The sequence below is a fragment of the Clupea harengus genome, chromosome 14 (assembly GCF_900700415.2).
Source record: "Clupea harengus chromosome 14, Ch_v2.0.2, whole genome shotgun sequence".
Taxonomy (NCBI): Eukaryota; Metazoa; Chordata; class Actinopteri; order Clupeiformes; family Clupeidae; genus Clupea; species Clupea harengus.
The window spans coordinates 18817135-18842687 of NC_045165.1; the positions used below are offsets into that span (position 1 = coordinate 18817135).

General features: G+C 43.7%; 1 protein-coding gene across 2 annotated transcripts in view; it reads right to left on the reverse strand.

Moving 5' to 3' along the window:
* adck1 (aarF domain containing kinase 1) overlaps positions 1-25553 on the reverse strand; it is a 123477-nt gene that overhangs the window by 95931 nt on the left and 1993 nt on the right. The gene's annotated exons all lie outside the window — the stretch shown is intronic.

Genomic DNA, 25553 nt, shown 5'->3' on the forward strand with positions numbered 1-25553 from the left:
CCTTTTTAACAACACCTCCCCCTCCCCCTCCCATCTCCACTTCCAGCCAACACCCCTCGCCCCCCCCCCCCCCCCCCCCCCCGCCCCCCATACTCTTACACTCTTACGACATACACAAGTCTTTAAAACACACATTTGTATTCTCTCGCTGACACTTTAAAGATGGACTCCTTCCATCCCATCTTGCAAAGGACCCAAGCACAGCGCGTGGGTTGGGTTACCTCATCGTGTTGATTGTCATTGGTTCTCCCGGTTCCCCTAGAGACCGTTTCCACCGTCCGCGAGTAAACAGCAACAAAGCCTATTATGTAAATGAGATCACCCTTGGAGAAGAGTGGCGACTGCCTGCCAAGCACCCATCCCACCAGCCTCAGGCACTGCCATGCATTAAGATGCATGGAAATACACACGCATACACATACTCATACATACACACACCCATACACACACACACACACACACACATATAAACAGTACAGTCATACACCAACTCATACACATATGCACCATTACACACACACACACACACACACACACACACTCAATCTCTCTCCACTCGCCTGAGCTGATATGATTTGTGACATGCTGATTCCACCTTGTTCAGCAGAGCAGGGCCACAGACCCCTACATTGTTTCCTTTGATGTCCTAATTAAAAGGTTTCAGATTCAAAGGTATTGTCCAACTAAAGCTGATCATTTCCAAACACTGTTAATGACTTAAGAATATAATAATGAAGTGCCTTGTATTATTAATTACCTTATATGAATCATGTACTTATGTAAGCAGGAACATGGCTTTTCTGTGTTTCTGCGTGAAGAATATTAGGTGCCACTTAGTCTGCATATGTACAAGCGCATGTTTAGACCAGAGGTGATAAGAAGGGTCGAACTGTGCTTCTTCCGACCTTGCAAAACTTCCATCCTTGCCTCGGACATCAGAAATCCACCACGTGGTTTTCCCTGCTGAACACTCAACTTCTGTCTATATAAACCTTGTGCGATGTGTTTATCATTGCTTCACTTTCAGCCTTGTGCTGGGAGTGAGCCCGATTGCAATTGTTGTTTGTCTAATAAATATCCTTATATGCAGCTCCGGAGTCCTGAGGTAACTAGGGTGAATTTTCACCTATCAAAAGCCAATGTCAGTTTCTCTGTAGGCAAAAGCACTACCTGACAAATGAGGAAACATGTCATGACACAAATTATTTGTCAATACTTACAACGTGATTCACAGATAAAATAGAAAATAGAACCCTAAACCATTTTAAATGCCAACAAATGTTTCCAAAACCACAGTGCTGAGGTTGCCCTTGTTCTTAAGACACAGAATGCCACTATTTCATTCAAATTAACTGTATGCATTAAGATAGTGTTGTTTTCTTTTTCTTTTTTTGTTTTCTTGTTTTAGATGATTATTTTAAATATTGTTTGATGGTCAGTTGGTTTGTTAGTTGTTTCTTTTTTTATTTGTTTTGAGATTTTTTTTTTGGAGAGGGGAGCGGGTTCCTTCCAGACCAAAACCAATTTAAACAACTCCCGAATTGTTCTTTTCTGACCACAAAAACAAGCTGTTTTTAATAACTACTTTAAATAATATTTAGCCCAAAACCACCAGGGGTGATACCTTTATACATTTGAAAGAGAGAAAACTATGAGTATCAACGGACCAATCTGGAAGTCAACACCCAAACAAAGGCTGAGCTCCGGCTGGCGGCCGTGGCGTGTGCAGGCTGGCCAGGCTGGAGGCGGCGAGCCACCAAGAGTGACTATCTGGGCTCTGGGCAATCTGTCAGCCCCCTCAGTGCCCAGCAGAGCTTGAAATTTACAGAGAGGCTCCTCTCGGGCCTGAGCCTGCCCTGCCATGCATCGCTCACTCACTGTCCTCACTCCCTCTCTCCCCTTCTGTCCCTCTCTCCCTCTCTTACTCCCTTTGTATCTCTCTCTCTCTCCCTCTGACGCCCTCTGTCCCTCACTCACTCACTCACTCTCTCCCTCTCTTTCTCCCTCTGTCCCTCTCCCATTCCCTCTTACTCTGTCTCTCTGTCTCTCTCTCTGTCTCTCTCTCTCTCTCTCTCCCTCTTTGATGGACAATGCGGCTTGCAACATGCAAAGTCCATCATGCATGGCTTAAAGCTGATTTAATATCTTCATAATAAAATCATTCTGCTAATTTCATGAGCAAGATTCTAAGGGCAAACATGGGTGGCTCAGTGCAATGCTGGGGTGTGTCCATGCACAGACATGGGAGCTCCATGTACATGTTAGAGTTTTACACCTGTGTACATGAGTAAAACACCTTTTTCTAAGAAACCAACTAACTAACTAACACACTAGCTTGCTTGCTCACTCACTCACTCACTCACTCACCTGAGAAACCAACTAACTAGCTCGCTCGCTCACTCACTCACCTAAGAAACCAACTAACTAACTAACACACTAGCTTGCTTGCTCACTCACACACTCGCCTAAGAAACCAACCAACTAACTAAGAAACTAGCTCACTCACTCACTCCCCTAAGCAACTTACTAACAAATAATTAACTAGCTTGCTCACTCACACACCTAAGAAACCAACTAACTAACTAGCTTGTTTGCTCGCTCGCTCACTCACTCACCTAAGTAACTAACTAGCTTACTATCAAAGTAGCTAGCCCGCTCACTCACTCCCTCACCATCTCCAAGTTTCTAAACCATGCGCACCAGAACATGCCAGTGTCTACATTTGAGATGCAACAAAACCTCTGGAAGACAGCAAAGAAAGAACAACCCGATGTTGAAAACTACCATGCATCGTCTAAATGCACAGAGAACACATTCGGAAGCACTAAAATTATTTTCAGTAACAAGCAGCCTGAAGGAAACTACAGAGCAAAACATCATCATAGATGGCTCCCCCCCTGTCCTAATATATATCAGAAATGACAGTCAGAAATTGAGGACTCTGTATTTCATACCACAGACAAGGCAGACATTAAGGGCACTGTCAGTATCCAATGTTACCTGGTATCTTTAATTGTTCCATTTGGCTTTTGCTGAGCGAATGCCTGCTATCTCAGGAAACAACTCTCCATTTTGTGCGTCTGAATGCAGGAGACATCGGAGCGATAGTGAGAAAACCGATGAGAGCGCATTAATTAGCCTTCCACCTAGCTATTAATGAGCACAGGCTGACTAATGAAAACAATTAGATAGTGATTATGAAATGCATAATTTTGCCCAGGCAGAGAGATGAGAGACAGCGTACACACACAGAGAGTGAGAGAGAGTGAGAGAGAGAGAGAGAGAGAGAGAGAGAGAGAGAGCGAGAGAGAGAGAGCGAGAGAGAGATTCAGCTACTCAGTTACAGTAGACATCCTGTTCCACTACTCTGACCACGGCACAAGTCTACTCTGACAGAGGGGAACACGACAGAAAAATTAAGTATTTATGTGTGCAGCCGGAATTCGGGTTGTCAGCATTCCTTCAAACTCCCTGTGTTGGAATGCTAATATTTAACGCTCTGATTCACCATAACCCCGCTCTACACACACACACACACACTCTCCACCCCACCTCAATTTCTTGCCCTCCCTAGAGGAATCCCACTCTCAGCTACAGAGAAACCCTGCAAGGTTTGGTCTGACGTAGACCCATATTTACATCAGTCCCACTCAACTGTTTGCTCAACAGTGTCAGCAAGCACTCGTCACAGAACAAGCCTTGCTCCTGTTCCCTACAGCACAAGGCCAAGCCCACTTTAGACTACTGAGGGCTGCCATCTAGTGTTTGCAGTGAGAACTGCAAAACAAACGTTATCCATCCATCTGCCAGTTGAAGGATTATGCTCTTCAAAGCGAGGAGTGAGCATCAACATATTAAAGGACTTCACGGAGTTCTTTAGCAAGCTGCTATCTTCCAGACGGACTCACTGATGACATGCAGAGAGCATCTCCAGACGCGTTCTGAAAGCTTTTCCCAAGCCTCTGGGAAAGTACTTCCTCCGGAGACGGTGAGCCAACGGAACAACAATTACACTCTCCCTCCGAGCATCTAATGCTCTTCATTAATAACTTCAGCAGACGAACTAACAGGGCAAATAAGAGATTCTCAATCTATCGTGGAAAAAATTATCAGTTAGGACGTGGATTAAAAAAAACAACAACACCCCCCACCCCCCCTCCCTACCTAATAATCAATTTAACTGCATTTATTTAACTTTCCAAAAGAGAAAGCATCCCTTATTTAGGAGCCTATCCAGCCTTACAAAGATCTTATTGCAAGGCGGAGACGAAGTGATGACAAATTATGTAGCATCAGTACCAATTAGGAAACAACTAAACACAAGGCCCTACACAGTTTAACACACTTGAATGTTTTCCACAAACAACCCTGGGTTAACACATTTTTGATTGTTTTCTTTTGTTTTGTCATCTGGTTTGTTGTTGATGTTATTGGGAAACTGTGAGGTTTCAAAGAGCAAAACAAGAAACAAAACAGAGAAATAAAACTAAACAGAAATATTTGAGGTTCCTGAGTCACCATTTATCTAAAGTTCAGACCGGCGTATTGGCTACTGTGCCTACTGTTAGGCCCCTAGCCAATCTGTCGGATCAGGCATCTCAAACCCCTCTCCCTTCGAATGCAATCCCGCCTACAAAGCTCAAATCCAATCAAAAAGGATTTGGAGATTTCAGTGAGACAAATGAGTCTGGTCTTTCACTTCCTTGTTTTCAGTTCAGCTGCTCCAAAAAATAACCAGCGTGGCAGAGGAAGAAAGAGGAGGAGATGGATGCTAGCTGGATGCTTCTCTAACCTGAGGGCATACGCTAGGCATTTGCATAACACATACTCCAGATGTGGTCTGAAGAGAGAATTTACAAGAACTATTTAACTTCTATGAATCCCAAGACCTCATCGAAACGTTACATACATAGCATTTTTGTGTTGCCTTGATGGCAACGGCTGAGGAAAGCCTGAAATTAGGCGTGCTTGTCCCCCTCCCCATCCCTCGTTCTCGTCTGCTCTTTCATTGGGCTGATTTTGAAAGGGGGAAGCACAAAGCCACATCTGTGTGACTTTTGGCACGTTAACTGCAATTATGTGTCACACAAGGAGAGAAGAGACACATAATTGCCATGCCATGTTTGTGAAACAGGCTTTTCACAGACCCGTTATAAAAAAAAAAACGGGAACAAAAAATGAAAATAAATAAATCAGGGGCCGCCATCAGATATGCTATTCTCTGCACATAGTGGAAATGATTTGAAACACTGCAGCACGTTTAGTATAACGAAGCACAGTGCTGTGATTCGCTAGTGAAATGCAAAGGTACCGGAACACCACATTTTCTCTGAGTTCTCAGAGTTGAGAGACGAGACTCCAGCAGGATCATCTGTCCTTGGAGTTGCTGTGGCCTGTGTCGGGCCAGTTGCAGCCAATAACGTAATAACTGCCAATAATGGAATACCTGCCAATAATGTTATAATTCATCATAATAAACGTTGAGTGTAATAACTGGCCAATAACGCAATACTTTTTCTGTTCTTATCGTAGTAAACGTTGGTAGTGTAATAACTGGCCAATAATGTAATATTTTTTCTAAACCAATAACGTATTAACTTTTTGCAAATGTAATGTAATAAGTTAATAAGTTTAATATATTATTGACTTTTATTACATTAAGAACGGAAAACGTATTACATTATTGCCAATTACTACATTGGTTGCCACGGGGCCGCACCCCTTAAAACTAATCAGAGAGGATGGGGTTGTGGGGTGAGGGATGGAAGGACAGAGAGAGAGAGAGAGAGATGAAGAGAAGACGAAATAGTGAAAAAAGGGAAGGGAGAAAGTGATGAACAGAGAGAGGAAAAGGGAGATGATGACATCAGAGAAAAAGAGAGACAAGTGAGAGAGACAAAAGAAAGAAAGAAAAAAAGAGTGAGAGAAAGATGGAGAGAGAATGAGATAGAAAGATGAAGATGGAGAAAGAGAGTGAGTATGGCTTCATCCTCAGCCTGACTACTCTTGTCCTTTTATCAGCTGGGTCTCCTGAGTGCTGCACCAGAGAGAGTAAATATTCCAGCGGCCCTAATCACGCCCTGGCCATTCTTCCCCTTAATCTATGAGGTGCAGGCATACGCAGTCCATGGGAGCAGCACCCTAATTGCCTCCTCGTTTGACTTAGAGTGCACAGCACATCCATCTTCTCATAAACAGCTAGGATGAGCATCTTTCACAGCCGTCAGAGCAGACGGACGCTGTGACTGCTCAGCTAACGCAGGCGGACTGCCAAGGTACGGAGGAGGGGCAGGGTTAGGCACCTCATCAGGTAGTCATGTAAACGGTGCACTGCAAATCATCCACGTCACTGATCAAATATACCAATCTTTAACCGGATCAGTGAAAACAGCAAATAAATTGTCATTTAATTTTAATTTAGTTAAACAGCAAGGGCATTTCCCTAACCAACATCTGCTCCAAGCCACAACTTACCTTATTCTTGCATATGAACAAACATGATCAATCGGCTAAGATGAAATTCATCAAAACTAACAAAACTATAGTCTTTGTACTACCAGGAATGCGTCCAACAAGTAAGGCTGGCATCAATATTACTGATGTGTTGGTTACAAGCGACAAGGCTCAGGACTGACAGAGTCCGTTGATGTCAGCACACATTTGGGAGACCTTCAATTTTGGCCTATGGCATTGAAGAACATGAAGGAGTGGATTCAACAACAACAACAACAACAACAAAAAAAACAATAAACAATATTATCGAGATACTATAAACTCAAAACACTTAGCTAAGTATTTGCGTTCTTTTCTTCTGATTGACTGCCGGACCACATCTTCATATAACTGTGTTTGTGGAGCTCAACTAGTAGGAAAACTGTGAGGTCATGGGTTCGAAACACCGGGGAACACAGTTACTGGGTAAAAATGTCCATGTGTAGTGTACTCCATGCCACTTTGAATAATAAGTTCTATAATTGTAAATGTTAACAAAGACAGGCCTAAAGTCAGAAGTTGGACAAATAATGAAATGATTATTTGACCATAAACTTTCAGAGCAGTTTTTTCTGTCTCCATCCTCGTCTCCTTTGACTTTGTCTTTTTTTGACGCTGTAACGCCCAGACTGGTCAGCAGCTCTCTCCCATCAGATATGAATTATTCATTAAGGCTAAGTAAGTACGCTACCTTTAATTGCCCCATCAGCTGTTCCTATTCAACATAATGATATGCTAATAGCCACGGTGAGCGAATTCCCCTCAGGAGCGTACTATGGGCGCCAGGGAAAGTGTTTAGGATTGCATAATCACGCCATGATAACAACATTTGTGTACACCGTTTCCTGTGCCTTGTGTTTCCATGTCTGTGCTTTAGATCAGCAACGGCAGCAGGAGATGGATAGACTCTTTATCAAACACCAAAGCTGAAGTAAGCACTGCTGTGCCGTGGCCAAACCGGCTAGGGATGGACACAGGGCGTCTTGTTTTAAAAAGAAAGAGCTTACGGGTGATTATTTAGGTGCCAAGTTCAAACAAACACCTCCAGACTAAATAATCAAAACACGATTTTATGAGCTTTCTTTTTTATGAACTAGGTTACACGTTGTAAGCAATAGAGTGTCACAATTAGCTAGTTGAATGCAATTTCATTAATACACTAGCCGCTCTCTTTGGTAATAAAGTGTCTTTGGTTTCACAGTGCAGCTGTGGTGCCAGTTCTTTATTACTGCAACTGACAAATCAAAAACAGCATGAAAGCGCACAATCAGAATTGAACAGCCAAACATCCTCTAGACTCTAGCACAGTGCCGATGTGTGATACGTGCAAGAACGCACGAGGAGGCATGAAAATATATTCTCTCTCAATTACATTTAGCTCTGATGAGGTGAGAGCTACTCACTGAGCTAGGTGATTGGTTGCATTACCTGGCCCTCTAAGCCAATCAGCGCATCATCCCTCGAGACCCCTTCAGCCTAAAGAAGCCTGTTCAAGCACCACGACTCATTTCACCACTTCAGCAGTTTTGTAATGATTAATTAGGTCTTATTTATAATATCTAAATGTCAGGGTATGTTTGCTCACCCTCTACTCTAACCTCACACAAAACTGTCTGTATACACACACATACACCACACACGCACACGCACACACACACAAATATGATGCATTAAAAGTTACAGTGGTTTCAGAACAGTACCATGACAATAACATAACAATGCACTGCACTGCACTTTTAGCTTAAACTGTTGACACAAACATCTTGAAATGAGATAAGGGATGATCCAAACGCTACAGGCACTGCAAGCTCTAAAATGCTGCAATAATACGCAACAGTAGCATGTTTCTTCTTTGTGTGCCCATCTGTTTTCGCTGGATCCATTTCATGCCTTCAGTACACACCGCTGGCTACTGTTTCAGTCAAACAAAACCATTAGAAGCCCTGGGCAGTCTCAGGTGAGCACCTTGTAAAAATAACCACTGAATGAATTAATGTTGGCACATACGGTTCTCTCATCACGACCATCAAAAATCGCAGCCCTGTTATAATCAGTTGAGGAAGGAGACTGTAGTCGTTTGTTTCCCTGGGCCTCCATCTCCGCCCTAATATGGGCCCCAGACTCCCTGCGCGGTGGTTGGGCCTCAGACTCCCTGGGCGGTGGTTGGGCCTCAGACTCCCTGGGCGGTGATTGAGCCTCAGACTCCCTGCGCGGTGGTTGGTGGTGCGGACTATTTGTTCTCTCCTGGGCAGACAGCGGTGTTATTTCAGGCTATACAGAGCTCAGCATGGCCGTGGCTTCAGATTTGTTTGTTCAGCTTGGCCCCCCTACCCTGGACCACGCAGGTGGGAGGAACACACACACACACACACAGCGTGTGCCGTCTCTCGCCCCCGGTTACACGCCAACACGCAGACTGTGTCACTGCAGAAGACTGCTGAGGAAGCACAAACCTGAACACACAGGAACTGCCTCACTTACAAGCTTTGGAGCAGATTACTGAAAGTGACCGATTCAGATTGATTCCTACTGATTTCATACTCATGCATCACTCACCAGCCATTCATTTTCCATTCACACTGGCACTCATTTATTTTATAACAGCCCTACATCTCACAGTATTGTAAGCTGATTCCTATTCATTTCCTAATCTATACACCACCCAAAATGCACTTCCATTTGATGTTGGTGCCCAGTTCTGGAACCAGAAAGTTGTCCCACTGGGTGGGACCAAGGTGGGACAAGGAAGTGTTTTTCAAGTGGATGGGGCGTAACTTTTGCGTAAGCTCTTACAGAATGGATGATTGCCTTATAGTCATACAGTTGGTCTGGTACTAGTAGTTCTGTTACCCCACTCCTGTTCCTGTCAGTATTGCCTTACCCCTTAAGTCATTCAGACTTTATTCCTGATACGGACACAGATCTACCACATATGCTGAGGCACAAATACTGTAAACCTAAACCCAAAGGCGATCTCAGAGGCATTCGAGATGGCTACTAATGGGTAGGGTTTCAATTCTTAGCTAGCAATGCAGATGGTTAATTGTTTTCTTTGGGATTTAGACCACAGTGATATCAACCCTTTAGGTTGGATAGGAAATGACTTCCAACCAACTGTTTCACGTGTGCCTTTCCTATATTCTATGTGTGTTGTCTGCTGCATATGAAATTAATCAGTCACCACTTGCATGCACATATTTTTTCATATCAGGAAAACAGACGTTTCAGCCCACCAAGATATTTCTGCGCTGTCTGTCTGTAAATAAATCTATACATTTATAAGTGCTGTCTGATTCACTTTTGTACTGGGCTTACATTTTTCCAATCCAGCATTGTAACACTATCTCCACTAAGGCTGCAGCCCAGTGTTTACATGTCCTTTTGTCTTGACCTCTAAGCATGCACATCTCATATTCACCCCAAACATCACTCCACAGGCTGAGCATGCACAAGTCTTTAGCTCTCAGCAACCTCTTCATCAGTGGCAAAAACCCCAATCCTCATCTGACTTCCTCAGGCACCTGCCGAGCCCTTAAGTGACTTAATGATTTGATTGCTTCAGCTTGTGCATATGCTCTGTTTTTCCAGGCGCAGAGGGAGAGAGAGAGAAAGAGAGAGAGAGAGAGAAAGAAAGAGAGAGAGAGAGAACCTGTGGACTGATGAGAACAGCTTTGTTCTGCCATGCGTGCGATTCACTTCTGTGCTCGCTCTCATTGTGTCCCCGGCCTCCCCCGGCCCATTCCCAAACTGCCTCTTCATTGGTTTAAATGACAAGCGGGAGTCTGGGGAAAGTGCAGCCCATCTACAGTCTGGGCCCCGCTAGATATTCTACTATACACTATTAACACTAATAGAAAGCCACATGGCAACACCGGTGAATAAATGCCCCCCGTGAAAAGGCCTAGGAGTCATCTACACCGGCCCCTAATTTCACCTGATGGGCAACTGGCAAAGAGCGATGCAACAAGTAACAAGCAAAGTCTGCCACACATGTTAGCAAAATTAATCAATTTAATACATTTTCTTGAGAATTCAATAACATGAGAAAGATCCTAAGCGCAAACATTGGGTTGGCTAGCGCAACGCTCCAACACACCACATGATAGCTTTGGTTAATGTGCAACGGACTTTGCTTGTTGATCGTTGCTTTGCTCGTTGTCGGTCAATGAAATTAGGGCCCATAGATTTCAAATGAGGTACTACAACCATGCAGTGTAACCATCCCAAACCTTAGCACTGAGCTTTAGTAGATTTAGTCATTGCAAAACATTAACTTCAGTGGTAACCTTGTTTTTAATACGTAGATCTGTTTTTGCATTACAACACTAGGCATTGCATCATGTTCTTTGTCAACTGCTCCCTGAAGACTGCAGTCTTCACATTTTACAAAGGTGCTAAATGTAAAATCCTATGATGAATATGGCCGAGATAATGGGAATCAAGGGGAGAAAATCTCTCTGACCTTCATCTCCGTTTCAAGAAATTCAGCCATTAATCAGACTGAGAGAGAAAGAGGGAGAGAGAGAGAGAGAGAAAAAAAGAAGAGAGAGTGAGTCCATTTCATCGACCAGCCTCCAGATTACAGCTACTTTACCTCACAGTCGTTAGACTGAGCTAATCAATTACCGCATATCGCACCAATTAACCGAGGAGCCGCAGCACTGGTGGAAGGAGGGAGTGACTGGAGTTAGCGGCCCCAAAACGACTGAGGAAATGACTAACAACGAGAGCTGCTTCAGCGAGCGCTCAGATCGGCTTCTGCTGCTGCCACGGTGCGCCCAGAGCGCCTCCTTCCTGGGACTGTGCAGGGGATGTTACAACTGTCGCCAAATCACCGTCTCAGAATTGAGAGCACTTAACAGATTCAGCAGGATGGCGGCACTTTAGTCAGTGATCCAATTAATACCTTGTGTGCTTCAGGGCGTAGGAGAAGGAGAACGCATGAAATGTACATCTGTGTAAGGAATACGTGAGCGGCACTAGCCTACAATGGGTATCATGGTACCATTTTCCAGTTCAGAGATTGCTGCATGACTGCCTTTTGTCAACTTACATTTACCATGACAGACAGTTTTTCTGCATGTGGGTTACGGACATGAAAATCTAGGAGCAATGTCATAACCCTGAACTCAGTAAAAAAAAAGAGTCATCTGTCCGCACACATCTCCGGTTTCTTTTGCCAGTCTGAGAAGACAGTGGAGGCATTTCCCTCTTAGGCCGGCATCAGGGCGCCCTCTCTCCGAGCCCAGAGCAAGTGGAGTGGAAAAAGATCGCACTGAAGCTTAATGTAGTGTGCAAAACCCTCCCTGATCACATCGAAGATCAGCGAGCAGACATGACAGTGGACTTTGAATTTCACAGATGGCCTGTCCAGTGTGGGTAAAGGTGAGCTGAACACAACCCCCACACACACACACACATACACACACACGAAGCACACACACAAAAAGCACACACAGAGATGTAGCCTATTGCACATAGAGGGAACTAACACACACACATTCTGATATTTGTGTATTACACATACAGGGGATAACAGACAGAGCAATGGTCAAATCTCTGTACAAAATGTTGTGACTTTGCTGTATAGAGATGCACGTGTGCATTAAGTCATTTCTGTTGTGGGTGCAGGAGATGCTGTGATGACTTGTTTGCCAACTTGGGTCATATGCACGGACATTTGGACATGTAATTGTAATGGACATTACGGGGGAGCGGACTAGTCAACTACCACCTGTTGATCTTTGAATTCCTTAAATAGGTTGGGATGTTTATCTGACAGCTGTTTGGCCAGGTATGACGTGTTGCCTCCTTTTGAGAGACGCATTTTAAAACAGGGGCTTGCCTTTTTCGTCCACTTTATAGCAGGAATATCTCCATATTCCATTTTGGGGCCTTTTCTCAATGAGTTTAGGTGTTGCTGAAGCTGCTGTCATCTATTCAAGTCAAACAAAAGGAAAAAAGCTACCACTGTTCTCGACTCACTTCACGTTTGTTGCGGCTCATATTAAAAATAGTGATGTGCGAGTCCTGCCCCTTTTACTAACCTAGGAGCAGAGTGTGCGCTTCCCATTAACCCGGATTCTTTCGGCCCTACACCTGCTGCTAACACTAGACAACAACATATACAAATTAAAGCGACACATTGGGTCACACACTACTCTCCTTATAACTTGCACAATATCATTACAACACCCCAGTACATTTGCCTAGCCTTTAGCAAGTATCTGCCAGAAGTTCCATAACTTATAGACATAAGGAGGTGCCACAAGCCATCGTTTGCCTTGGAGGATGAAGGTGAGGATTTCACAACTTCATCCAGTCGAGTGTAAGACAAATACAGCAATACAGGCTAACTTAGTAGGCTAACACACAAAAGTTCATGAGTCACTTTGCCAAATCTAATTAAAAACTCAGTCAGGGTTGGGTCCCACAATGTCACACACACCACTAGCCAACGTCAGCGTGAGGGGACAGATTCCTTTTAACCAGATCAAATAGCCATTTGTACAATAAAAGTATCGATTTCTTTTCCAAAATGCTAATATCATACCGTTTTCAAACCTCTAGTTCCGCAGTACTTTTTCAGTATCGGCATACTGTGCAACACTACACAAGGGCTGGGCCATTAATTGAATTCCAACTATTATGAAAATAAGATAATCGAGACAAACCGATTAATGTACCGCATTCCGTCTAGCAATGATGCTCTTGTTTTGCTTTGTGTTACAAATCCACATTTGATCCTCCCTTAAAAAGCCTAATGCTATTTGTCCAAGGTTGTCAGATCTGATGTTGTCAGAGAACCTAATGGCCAATACACAACATAAACCCCCTCGCCATTCTTGTGTGCCTCTCAAAGTCAACTTTCACCAAAACAAGTCAAAGAAAAGTCAAAGAAAAGTGTAAACAGCTCTGACACTAGAAGTCAATCTAAAATCTAAAAATTCCTAGCTTTCTGACATAAGCATCAGTTGAAGGGAGATCTTCTTCTCTTCACATTTAAGTCACTGCTGTTCCCACACGGTCATGCTAACAAAGACATTATATGCCATTACCATCACGCCCAGTCAGTCAGTCACACTCAACACTGGACACTAATAGCAGCATGACATAACAGCAAATATGAAGAGCTTCCCCTAAGAACCCTTAAGGCTGTCCACTTGATGGTCCATCGAAGCCATCAGGGAGAGGTTAAAAGGGTTATAGAGGGCCACATGGAGGGACAGAGAGAGAGAGAGAGAGAGAGAGAGAGACTTTTTCACACTCAGAGAGCCATCAAGGGAAGCTGTCTGACCACTTCAAAGGCCTGTGCACTGGCAGCTAGTACAAAATGGCTTTGATAATTTGAAAGTAAAGCTTCCACTCATATCCACTCTCTTAGAGTTCTCTTAGTTACCCACAAATCAGTGTGGCCGTCACGTACAGTACTTATCTTTACAACTGAACAACTATTTACTATTTCTAAGCATAGGCGGAGATCCCGGGGGGGACGGGGGGGGACGTGTCCCCCCCTACCATAAAGTTGTCCCCCCCAACAATCATTGAAAACTAAAAAATATATATATATTTTTTGATTTTTTTTTTTTTAATAAAAATACGACGACGCAAGCGGTGCTAATTATAGACGTAAAAAAATGTGTTTTTAAGTGTTGAAAAATCATGTTCCCCCTATTCCTCAAAGTGGTTTGGTTCACATGCTGTTTCCAACGGGCAGGGCTACCGGCAGCTCCGTGTTTCAGTTAATCAGCCCAGTAGCCTACACGGTCAGATTGTCAGACTGTTTCCTCCTCTGTCCCCTGTCGCTGCCGCTATGATACACGATATGTAAAGAGATTTACCTCATTCTCGAACGCAGTAAGAACATGTAAAGAAGAAGTTGTTTTCTAAACTCCATTTATGAAGTTCCAATCGATATGCACAAGTATACATAAGCTTATTCATGGATTGGCATGACAACGTGAACGTTTGCCGATAACACACGCATGCCGGTAATTAACACAGTTAAGATAGCTAGCTAAGTCTAGGACAATGTCCTGTCAGGGCAGGTTCATGCTAGTTAATAAACGTAGGTCTACATCTCAGTGCCTCTCCAGATTTGTTAAATTATCTGAAGTTAAATTAATGTCATCTTTTTGTGCGGTCCATGAACTATGCTGGTATAGTAATATGGAGTGACAGTGGCGTATGAGGTAGAGAAGTCGTATTGTAATCAAAAGGTTGCAAGTTTGATTCCCTGGTGAGCTGTTTTATAACTTATTTTGAGCATCAAGTTCTCTTGAACTTTGGACTTTATTTGTCTGTGAATAGATATTTCGTGTTAGTACATTTAATGCTGTTTAGATTATACTAAAATGACTTCGAATTTCTGTTTGTAAATGTGATAAGAGAATTCGGTATTTAGCAGTTTATGCTAGCTCTCGTGAAAGCAATTTTTTCATGTCCCCCCCCCCCGGAATTACACTCTGAAATTTGACCATGTATTGTCCCCCCCTACAATGAAATGGGATCTCCGCCCCTGTTTCTAAGTATAACATATAATTATATTCCATAAATATAATATGCTCATGTCTGCACACCAAGGTTATTATAGTTAACGAAAACTAACGAAAAAACGAAAACGAGGTGTGATATTTTTTTTCGTTAACTGAAATAAAAATAAAAACGAAGCTTTATAAAAAAACGATAACTAACTGAAACTGTATTGTGTCTTTACAAAACTAACTAAAATAAAATAGAATTATTGAGAAAATGTCCTTAGTTTTCGTCTTTGTCAATGTATTTCATAGATGTCAATTTATTTCATACATAGCCTTTTAGTCTATCTTCCGCCGTACCACTTTTAGTACACGCCCCTCACCTGGTTTCATTGCGGCAAAAGTCGGGAGAAAGCAACAGAGTCCTATTTGGGATTACCTGGAACAGTAACGTGCGGTGAGGTTCGTGGCTGGTGAGGCACTGACTCTTTCAGAGTCAGATTTACAAATATATAAACCCAATACAGTAGCTTAAATCACCATTCAGTTGGCAGCTTGCACATTGACTACTGGTTGTTTTTAATATCAGCATTCTTTACACACACATAGGTAAGGTAGCTACATACAGTTGGCAGCTGCTAGCTTGTGATGAACTCGTGTTAATATGTGTGATTATGCACTCGTGAATATGAACTCTTACGAAGTTGCACAGGCCCCCTGAGGGTCTCCACTGTACGTCCAAAACCAAATCTATTCTTGAGGTTCAAAATATTTACAAAGCAATTTGGCTTTGGATGTGAGAAGTCGATCGAGTTATCTTCTGTCCCGTCGTTTGAAGCATACATTTTAGCTACGGCATTGGTCTCCCATTATTGATCAATTCACGTTTTGATTGAAAGTCCAGTTATGAGAAATGTTTTAGCTTAGCTATAGAATCTTCCATTTTCGTAGTCAAGGTAAAATATAAGAAGTGTAACGGCAGAACAAGCATAAACCCAACCGGTGGGCTCTCGCATGCTCCCTTCATTGAAGCAGAGGTACTGTTTGCCTCCTCTCCGTGCTTTTTCACTGCGGCGTTACGTCAGATCAGCAAAACTAAATAGGTTCTACGCATGCGCTTAACCCAGTTTGTAAGGGATTGCGCAATCTGAGATGAGGCACAGCTCGTCGCTGCCTCACCGTCTCGCTGTCTCCTGTCTGTTTGAACAGGACATGCGCAAATTCTGCCTGACACACGTCTGACACACGTCTTTCATAGTTGTCTTTTGTGGATGGCTGTTCATTTGTCCTAAGTGAATACTTTTTTAAAAATGGTATGTTTGGTGATTTTGTATTACATATTATTTATTGTAGCTTGTATTCTCTATTCATTTTGAGCATTTTGTTTTGCAAGCAAAAACATTAAGCTTCCCTGACTTGGGCCCCCCCCCCTGGTCTGTTGCATTCCGCAGTAAAGACTAAAACTAATACTGAAACTAATAAAAACTAAACTCAAACTAAGCATTTTCAAAAAATAGAAACTAAACTAAACTAGCAAACCCGCTTTAAAAACTAATTAAAACTAAACTGAAATTGAAAACAAAAAGACAAAACGAAATAAAAATAAAAACTAGTGAAAAATGCAAAACTATAATAACCTTGCTGCACACACAACTGCAATGAGTGATTGTGTTACATCATCGTTATCTCAATCAAAATAATTGTGATTATGACACACACAAACACACACACACACACCCCACACACACACACACACAGAGACAGACACACACACACAGACGCACAGATAAAACCTGTCTGATGTGTGTGCAAGGAGAGTAAAGACACCCTTCCCCTCATGTGGTCCTAACACACCGCGGCTCCCTGGAGAGCAGCAGCTGGTGCTCAGCCATGCCTGAACAACAGCAGGGCCCACTGACTCAAAACACACAGAAGGTGGAGGGTTGGGTTGTTGGCGGAGTCACCCGAGCAGGCCAGGGCGATGACAGACCCGGAGCCTGATGCCTAAAGACGATGAACTGCCGTGGAAGAATTAGCATGACACACAGCAGGGGGAGTGAAACGCAGCGTGGTACATTTCAATTGCATTTTTATTTATTTATACGCACACATTAACAACGAGTATTGTCAACTGACAGCATCCATGGCCTGAACACCCTAGTGCAAGCCTAAAGGTAACAAGAAGACACCTTCTGCAGAACCCAGCTCAAAAGGGGGGACCCATCTCCATGACGCTCAGAGGAGAATGAAACATTGAGAGAGAGGATATCTACATGGCATATAAGGGTCAAGGCAAATCTGCCTCATCGAGGACAGCTGACCAAGACAAATGTCCAAAAACGCAAAAGTTGATTGGCATCTAAGAGCCAAAAGCTTGAAACTCTTAGTACTAGTAGTAAGCACTTTTCACAGAGTGTGGATACTATGACATCTTAAAAATAGGTCAAAATAGTTTTCATCAACTTTTCACATCAGAAAGACGATCATGATTGACTCCTGCAGACACAATTCCTATCGTCACATGAACACATCAGGCTCAGACTTCCGTTAATGTGAGTGATAACACATCCTGGAAAAACAGGGCAAAGCCAGAAAATATCCATCATGCCAAGCAAGGCTATGAAAACTATTAACATATGCGATCAATCACTATATTCGTTCTTGCTCCAGACTTCTATGGCTGAAAGTGACTTGCGCTGATTATCAATGCAAGACACGCTCAGGCAAAGCGGCAAACTAACGGTTTTAGTCACTGGACCCCTGAACTCAGAAACTTTCCCCCTGAACACAGAATCTTCCCCCTCCCCACGACACATGCCTCTAAGCTGTGAAATTCACAATGTGCAAACCGTGCTTTCGCATTCACACCTCGCTCTCGTTCTCTCTCTCTCCTCTCCGGCAAGGCCCAGGGGGAAGCTGGTGAGAGGTGGCAGGATTGGCGTCAGTGGGGGAAAAAAAAACCCTTGCGATCAGCCCGCAGTTACACGGAGACGGGCGTCAGTGGAGAGGCGGAGAGGTGGCGCAGAGGCGGAGGCGGCGCAGAGCCAGCGGGGCAGGAGTCGTTTACCCCATACCCAGGCGTGGTGAGGAAAAACAGATTACCTCCGTGCCCGGGCTGATGAAGGGCTGGGGGAGGGGGGGGGGGGGAGGGGGCATACCTGGCATCCCGCCTCGAGGACGATGAATAATGCAAGGCAAGGTTTGGCACTCGGAATCACAGTCTGGAGTCTGCAGAACCACCGTAAACACACACAGATACGTAGTATGCACTCTGGGCAGGAGTGTCTTTGAGAGACTTGGGGTGTGTGTGTCTGGGAGAGGGGGAGCGGTCTGAGTGAGGGTGGGAGTTAAGAGTTGGTGGTAGTTGGTTGGTTGTTATGGATGTGTGTGTGTGTGTGTGTGTATGTGTGCGTCCATGAGGGGGGGCATGAAAGAGGCTTGGGCTGTGTGTGTGTGTGTGTGTGTGTGTGTGTGTGTGTGTGTGTGTGTGTGTGTGTGTGTGAGTGTGTGTGTATGCGTGTGTATGAGTGCATCCATGAGGGGAACAAGAAAAAGGCTTGGAATGTGTGTGTGTGTGTGTGTGCATCCATGGGGGGACAAGAAAGAGACTTGGGCTACGTGTGTCTGTGTGTGTGTGTGTGTGTGTGTGTGTGTGTGTGTGTGTCTGTGAGGGGAGAAAAGCTGAGGCTTAGGCTGTGTGTGTGTGTGTGTGTGTGTGTGTGTGTGTGTAAGTGTGTACATTCTGGCGACAGGGGAAAATATGTTTTAGGCACCAGTGGGTGTCCACAGTGGGTCACCTAACCGGACTGCTGTGATGACAATTATTAGCCCAGTCTGTGGCAGACAGCATCTTTGCAGCCATTGTCCTCGCCTTAAACACTCATCTCGAGACGGCGTGAGGGGGCCGTCGTGCTATTCTGCCCTTATTACAGGGTCTCTGTTTGGAGTTTTCTGCTGCAGACTTGTGGGAGGCTGAGAGAGCACCGTGTAGATGGTTGTGGGGTAAATATCAGATCTGAGGCTGCCAGAGATCTTAATGGCCAACCCACAACATAAACGTCCCCACCCCTTTCTTGTGCCATTCTGAGAGCTTGTGAATTTTCACCAAAACAAGTCAAGGATGAGTCAGGGAAAGAGTAAAAAGCTCTGACACCAGAAGCCAACCTAAAAATCTAATTGTAGGACTTCCTGGCTTTCTGACTGAAGAGCATCAGTTGATGTGCGATCCTCTTCCCTTCACATCTAAATCACTGCTGTTCCCACACGGTCATGCTCACAAAGGCACTCTATGCCTATGGCATTACCAGCACGCACAGTCAAGCAGTCAGTCAGTCAGTCAAACTTAACACTGGGCACTAATGGCAGCCGGACATCGCAGCAAATATGAACAGCTTTTCCCTAAGAACTCCTTCAATCAGGTTGTCCACTTGATGGGCCATCGAAGATGTATAGATTTTTCATTTCAGTTAAAAATTGATAGGCCCTAAGGCTTGTTTTTTTTTGCCAAGAAGAGGAAATAGGCCTCTGACTGGCTTGTGGAAGGTGAACACACAGCCATAATGTGTTCAGGAGAGCTTTAATGTCCTAAACACTGTTTGATGAACCCTGTGCTCCTGGGAGCAGTGATTGGCTGGCCTTGAGGCCGTGCCTCTCAGATGGGCAGGGCGAGCAGCTGGCTGGATCCAGACTCAGAGCATGGAGATGGGTAACTGTGTGGAACGCTTCTCATTACTACAGAGGCAGCCTCGGTCCGCGGCGGCCTTTACGGCTCTACAGCATCTGGGAGAGAGCCAGTGCTCCCGTACACCAATCCCAGGGAATGCTGGGACAAGCAGCTCCTGCTGCAAACCGATAGGGATGAATGGAGGTAGCAGACCCAGGATCACTGGTTTACTGAATACTGGAGAATTACCTAATTTTCCCAAAAAAAAAATAAAACAGAAAACCAAATAAAAAAATGCCCCAAAAATGCCAAAACAAACAGGCAGCAGTTTCATTGAGGAAACATACCACATTACAGTACTTTGGACAACGTCAACAACATGCTGTTGAGGTAAAGCTGACTTGAATGATACCACTACATCTACATTCCTCAAGCGTGGTACACTGCTTACGTGCAGGCAATCCAAAAGCTGTTTATATCCGTCACATTACACATGCACAAAACAAAAACAAAAAAAACTGGTGACAATGAAAAATCACCTCGATAATAATCTAAAACAACCTCATAGCAACAACTGATCTGGCTCACCTCTATGGCTTCATAATAATTACGAGGCAAATCTCTCCTATGTATTAAATCAGAGAGCCTGCATTAATTTTAATCAGAGGAGGTAGCCAGGCATGACCACAGGCCCCCCTTGGGAGGCCAACAGAGGGAGCAGGTCTGGGCTGGGCTGGGCTGGGCTGGGCGGTGTGGTGTGGTGCTATCATGCACTCCCAGAAAGGGGCACTGAGGTCACAGCAGTGCCAAAGCTTGCTCTTCAGGGTTCAGTGCCTCCCCCTAGCCACCATGACGTGACTTATCGGAGCGGGTGAGAGAAGTGACCTTTGAGAGTGCAGGTTGGGGTAAAGGCACCTGCTGGAGCTGGAAGTTGGCCTTTCCAAACTTGGGAGCGGCGCGGTGGGGGATAAACAGTACCTGGCATTTACAGCCATTAGCCTGCTATTAGGTTTGCCACTTCTGCTACTAATCCATGTCCCGGTCATGAGTGTATGTGTGCTTGTGTCTGTGTGTGCATGTGCGTGGAGTACTATGTTACCTGATGTGTTCAATTATAACCCATAAAAACATGGCAGGTATGAGGGCGAGGAACATAAAAGGCTTTCGAGTGCATCAGCCTGCGGGGGGACAAGCTGTAGCAGAGCGGAGTATTAAGTACAACAGTACAAGACCACACATTAAGGTCAAACAACCCTTGCAGGTTTGCAAAGCGCATTTCAACAGAATTGTTCAACGGCCTTAAGGCTGAGGAGAATGGAGTGTGTGAGCAGAAAGAGAAAGAGAGAGAGAAAGAGAGAGAGAAAGAGAGAGAGATAGAGAAATGTAAAGACTTTTCTAAATGGGTCAGGTATCCTAACATATAAAAGTGCTGTGTTTACGGCGCAGCGCCTTCTCTGTGCTTTTTTTTCCCAGCGACTGGTGTTATCCTCTGCTGGGCGCCCGGGCTTTGAATTCACCTCAGACGCCGCGGCATAGCCTGGCCCTTTCAGCATAATCCTCAGATGCAGCGCTAGCAGCCGAGGCAATTTCACAATTTGTGAGAGAGCTGGGAGAGAAAGTATCTACTCAGAGGACTTATCAAAATCAGAGCAGTCTCCAGAGTCTTTACAGGGGTTTTATGAGGTGAACGATCAGGTGAAATGTAGCAAAGCCGGGATGTTAGAGAACTCTAAATTCTTCAAATAAATTGGACCGCTTCCAAGTAGAGACTTTTTTTTCTTTACAAAGTATCTGCAGTGAACCAGTAGGATGATCAAGAAAGCCAAATATTATCCGCATCTTTTATCCAATAGTCACGTCTTTATATTCTTTCAATGCATGTATAACAGAGGCTCGCTGGTACACCTAGCTGTGTAGTGTTTAAACCTCACGCGCTGATGCTGTGCTAGTGCTAACCCCAACCCCCATGGGTTTTAGCCTTCCAACAAGCATGCACGTCTCCTATGGCCAAGGTTGCAAGTTCAATTCCTGAGTGATGCTGTACTTTTTTGTACAATATATACTATATTTTCAGTTTTTCTCTAAATGTAGAGCAACACTTAACAATTAAAAAAACTGCTTTAAAACTGTGAGAGATAAAAAAAAAAAAAAAAAAAAAACATTCATACATTCAAGAATTTTGCTCTCAGGCAACTTGCAACCTTTAACTCAGTATTTCCCCTTACCACACCGACAGCAAACAGTACAAAACAGTCTTTTTTCTGTCTGCCTCTTCAGCCCAAACAGATTTGAAGTGCTCAAACCTATGTTTGCATTTCTTACTAATGTCAGCCAGATTTAACAACCGATTGCATGTCCCATTACTTTGCGGTGCATACATTTGCAGAAACTGTTTATATTTGTTAATACAGCTAGAAAATGTATTTACTCAGATTACCAAGAGACTAAGACAGTGGCCGAGACCAGCTATTTTCCAAAAGCATCTTTCACATCTTTGAATGTGACAGTCTGGCTTAAATTTTACAAATAATTAGCATTTAAAACAGCTTTAAGTGTCTTCCTATAAGCCTTTTCTTGCCTTTGTAACTGCATGTGCATGTTTCTATTTCCACTGCCACAGTACCACCATCAGTGAAGGAGTAGATAATCCTGGTCTGGAAGAAATCTATCTGCATTGTAGGACTAACAAAACAGTTTTTTACTATTACTAATTTCATTCCGAAAGAGAAGAACACCATGACCATCGGCCAATTTCGACTCATCAGTCTTCTTAATGTGGAAGGAAAGATTTTCTTTAGTATGGTAGCAAGGAAGTCGGCCTCCTATTTGAGGGCAAAACAGCTTGATAGATATTTCTGTGCAGAAAGCAAGAATCCCAGGATTCCAGAACATAGTAGCATGATTGGGCGAATTCAGGTTGTAAGGACAGAAAGCAAAGACCTCTGTGTGGTATTTTTTAACTTTGCTAATGCCTTTGGATCAATGTCAAACAGTCTGTTGAGGAATGTCTTCAGTTACTTTCAGGTCCCTGAGAAGATTTCAGCGTTAGTCAAAGCATACCTTAAGGATATTCAGTTGTGCCTCAACACAAGTAACTACACCACATTCTGGCAGCATTTGGAGACTGGCATAATGGCTGGATGCACCATTTCACAGTTGGCTGTGATAATGGAGGTCCTTATGAAGGCATCTAAATGGGTGGTGGTGAGAGGCTGCGGGACGGCACCCAGTTACCTCCCATCCAAGCTTATATGGATGACATGGCGGCGTTTTGTACCAACTGCTCCATGTACCTGTTGGCTGTTAGCCAAATTAAATGAAAATCTGAAATGGAATGAAAGTGAAACCTAGCTAATATAAAAGTGTTTCTATCAGTAAGGGGAAACTGGTGGAAGAGAGTGAGTTTTTATGTTATATGATAAAGAACCATTAAAGTGATTCCTTCTATTGCAGAGAAACCGGTGAAGAGTCTAGGCAGGTGGTGCAATTTGAGCGTCCCAGGCGTGGCTTGAGCCATGCTGCAGCCGCGAGTCATGTAGAGATACGTGATGGAGCCTATATTTTACCCGTAAGGTTAACGGTTCTCAGCAAAAATAGACAATAAAAAGATATTTTGATAGCAAAATTGACATCATACCAGCAACGTTACATAGTTGACACCTTTTACTGCAGTTTCAGTGTGTAGACTACGTCACAGACATAAAAAAATATAACCATATTTTTAACCATTTAAGCAATTGCATGCTATGAAATGGGAAAGTGGAGGATACATGTACTATATAGTCATAGCAAAAACCCAACGTAGGCTATAATTAAATAATGTCGATGAGAACAGATGATTAGTTAAAGGGCAGTAGTTTTCCGGTGCGCTCTCTCCCTCCCTCTCTGACTACGAACGAGAGTACAATCAAATCACTTTTTTTCTCCATCTACGATGGATGACCCCAATCTCATTGTGTATTTACGGCCGTTATCAAGTAAATGTAGAAAGATAGGGCTGGCAGTAGCAGTGCAGCAGCAGGGTTTGGGTTAGGTGAAAATTGGAGGATATGGGGTAAGACTACATTGCCATAGAGGAGGTGGAAACTAGACGAGCAGCAAAGGTTTCTCTGGCAAAGCAAGGGCAATGGATGAACTGGCATAATGTTAAGAAGAGGAAGATCAGCTAGAAGGAATTGTTGGCTATGTTACAGCAAAATTTGTTGTTGGAGCCACTTGTGTCCTCCCAACTCTACAGAAATCTCGGTCAGTGGGTGGGTGAAGACGGAAGGTGTAAGTTGTATATTCGTGTTGGCTCATTAAGACATGTTCTCCCTTGTACGTCGTTTTGGACAAAAGCGTCTGCTAAATGACTAAATGTAAATGTAAATGTAATGTTCTGTCTGGTTGTAAAACTAGCTTCACCCTGGGTTGCTACACATAATCTGGTTTTAAAATCATCAGTGTGTTTGTTTGAGAAAAACGAGTTGAGGTTACCCATTTGACGGTTAATGACAGTAGAATTTATATTGTGTGCGAGGGGCAGAAAAGTGGAAACCAGGCACGTACACACAGTGGCACACTGGCAAATGGGGTAAATCTTGGGATTAGAATTGCTTCATGATGTTGGAAAGCAACTTCATGTTCCACAGTGTATTGTTGTATGAGACCAGACATGGTGTTGTATTCTGAGTGCACTATTTACTTTTTTGAGTTAACGATTCCCTTTGAAGATGAGATTGAGGAAGCCTTTGAAAGGAAGAAGCTAAAGTATGCAGAACAGTTAGCATAATTGTGGGAAGGTGGTTGGCAAGCTCACACAAGACCAGTGGAGATAGCTGTTAGAGGCTTTGTAGCCAAATCAACCACAACACTTCGGTTGGATTTTGGTTTTCGAGGACGGTCATTCAAAGGAGCTTTAAAGCAGCAATAAGTAGTTCTGCTCCAAAACTAGCAAGCTAACTACCTAAAAGGCATGCAAAAACCTTGCAAACACCACCAACTGCCCAATTGGCGCTGATAGAAACTTGCCAACACACCAACTGGTGTCTTTTAGCTGTATAGCTGGCAATGTCATGCTGTGAAAGCTTTTCTTCCATTTTTTCAGGGTGTTCCAGCCAGGAACACAGAACTACATAGTGCATATCCTGGATGGCTGTTGAGAAATACACAGGTGTTTATCTGTCCTTCACATGACCATATGCTATCAAAACGAAATGAGGATGGTACCAAAACTAGTTGCCTATAAAACCATACCTCAGAAAGTGTCAAATTGTTGCATAGTGTTGCTTTAAAGGAGTTGTATGAGGCTGCTGAAAAAAGCCAGTAGTTATGGCTGAGGCCTGTATTACGTGAAGAAGCCTGTTGTCGCAATATGTTTGGGTGCCCAAAGTGACCAGGTTTCGTATACTATTTTATTTCTTTACCCTAATCCAGGTTCGTAATCACGGGAGGCCCTCCCACCCCAACCCCTACCCTTACCCTAACCTGCGTTCATATCCAACCCCTACCCTTACCCTAACCTGCGTTCGTATGCAGATCCTACCCTTACCCTAACCCGGGTTTGTACCCCTGAGGATGTTACACATTCCGTATATTTCAACTGGTGCCATAGTAATAGCTATGCGGCAATATTTTGTTCATGGACAATGAGTGAGTCAACACAAAGTCTTTTTTAGGCCTTATTTGAGCAGTTGGAGAAACAATGTTCAATATGATAGGAGCCTGATCTTGTTTGCCCAATATAGCTGCCCTGAGGCGTTGCCAAGATGGCTGCCAAGTGGCGAGACTTGCCTTTATGGTCATTGGTTTTTGTATGTTGTTATAATACTTAGGCTAGGTTATTGGGAATAAGTACTTGCATGTGACAGTGAGAGGTTTGGCCGCTGTGGGAAGTCCCTAGCCAACTGCACAAGGAATTTAACATCCTTTCCCGTGTATAT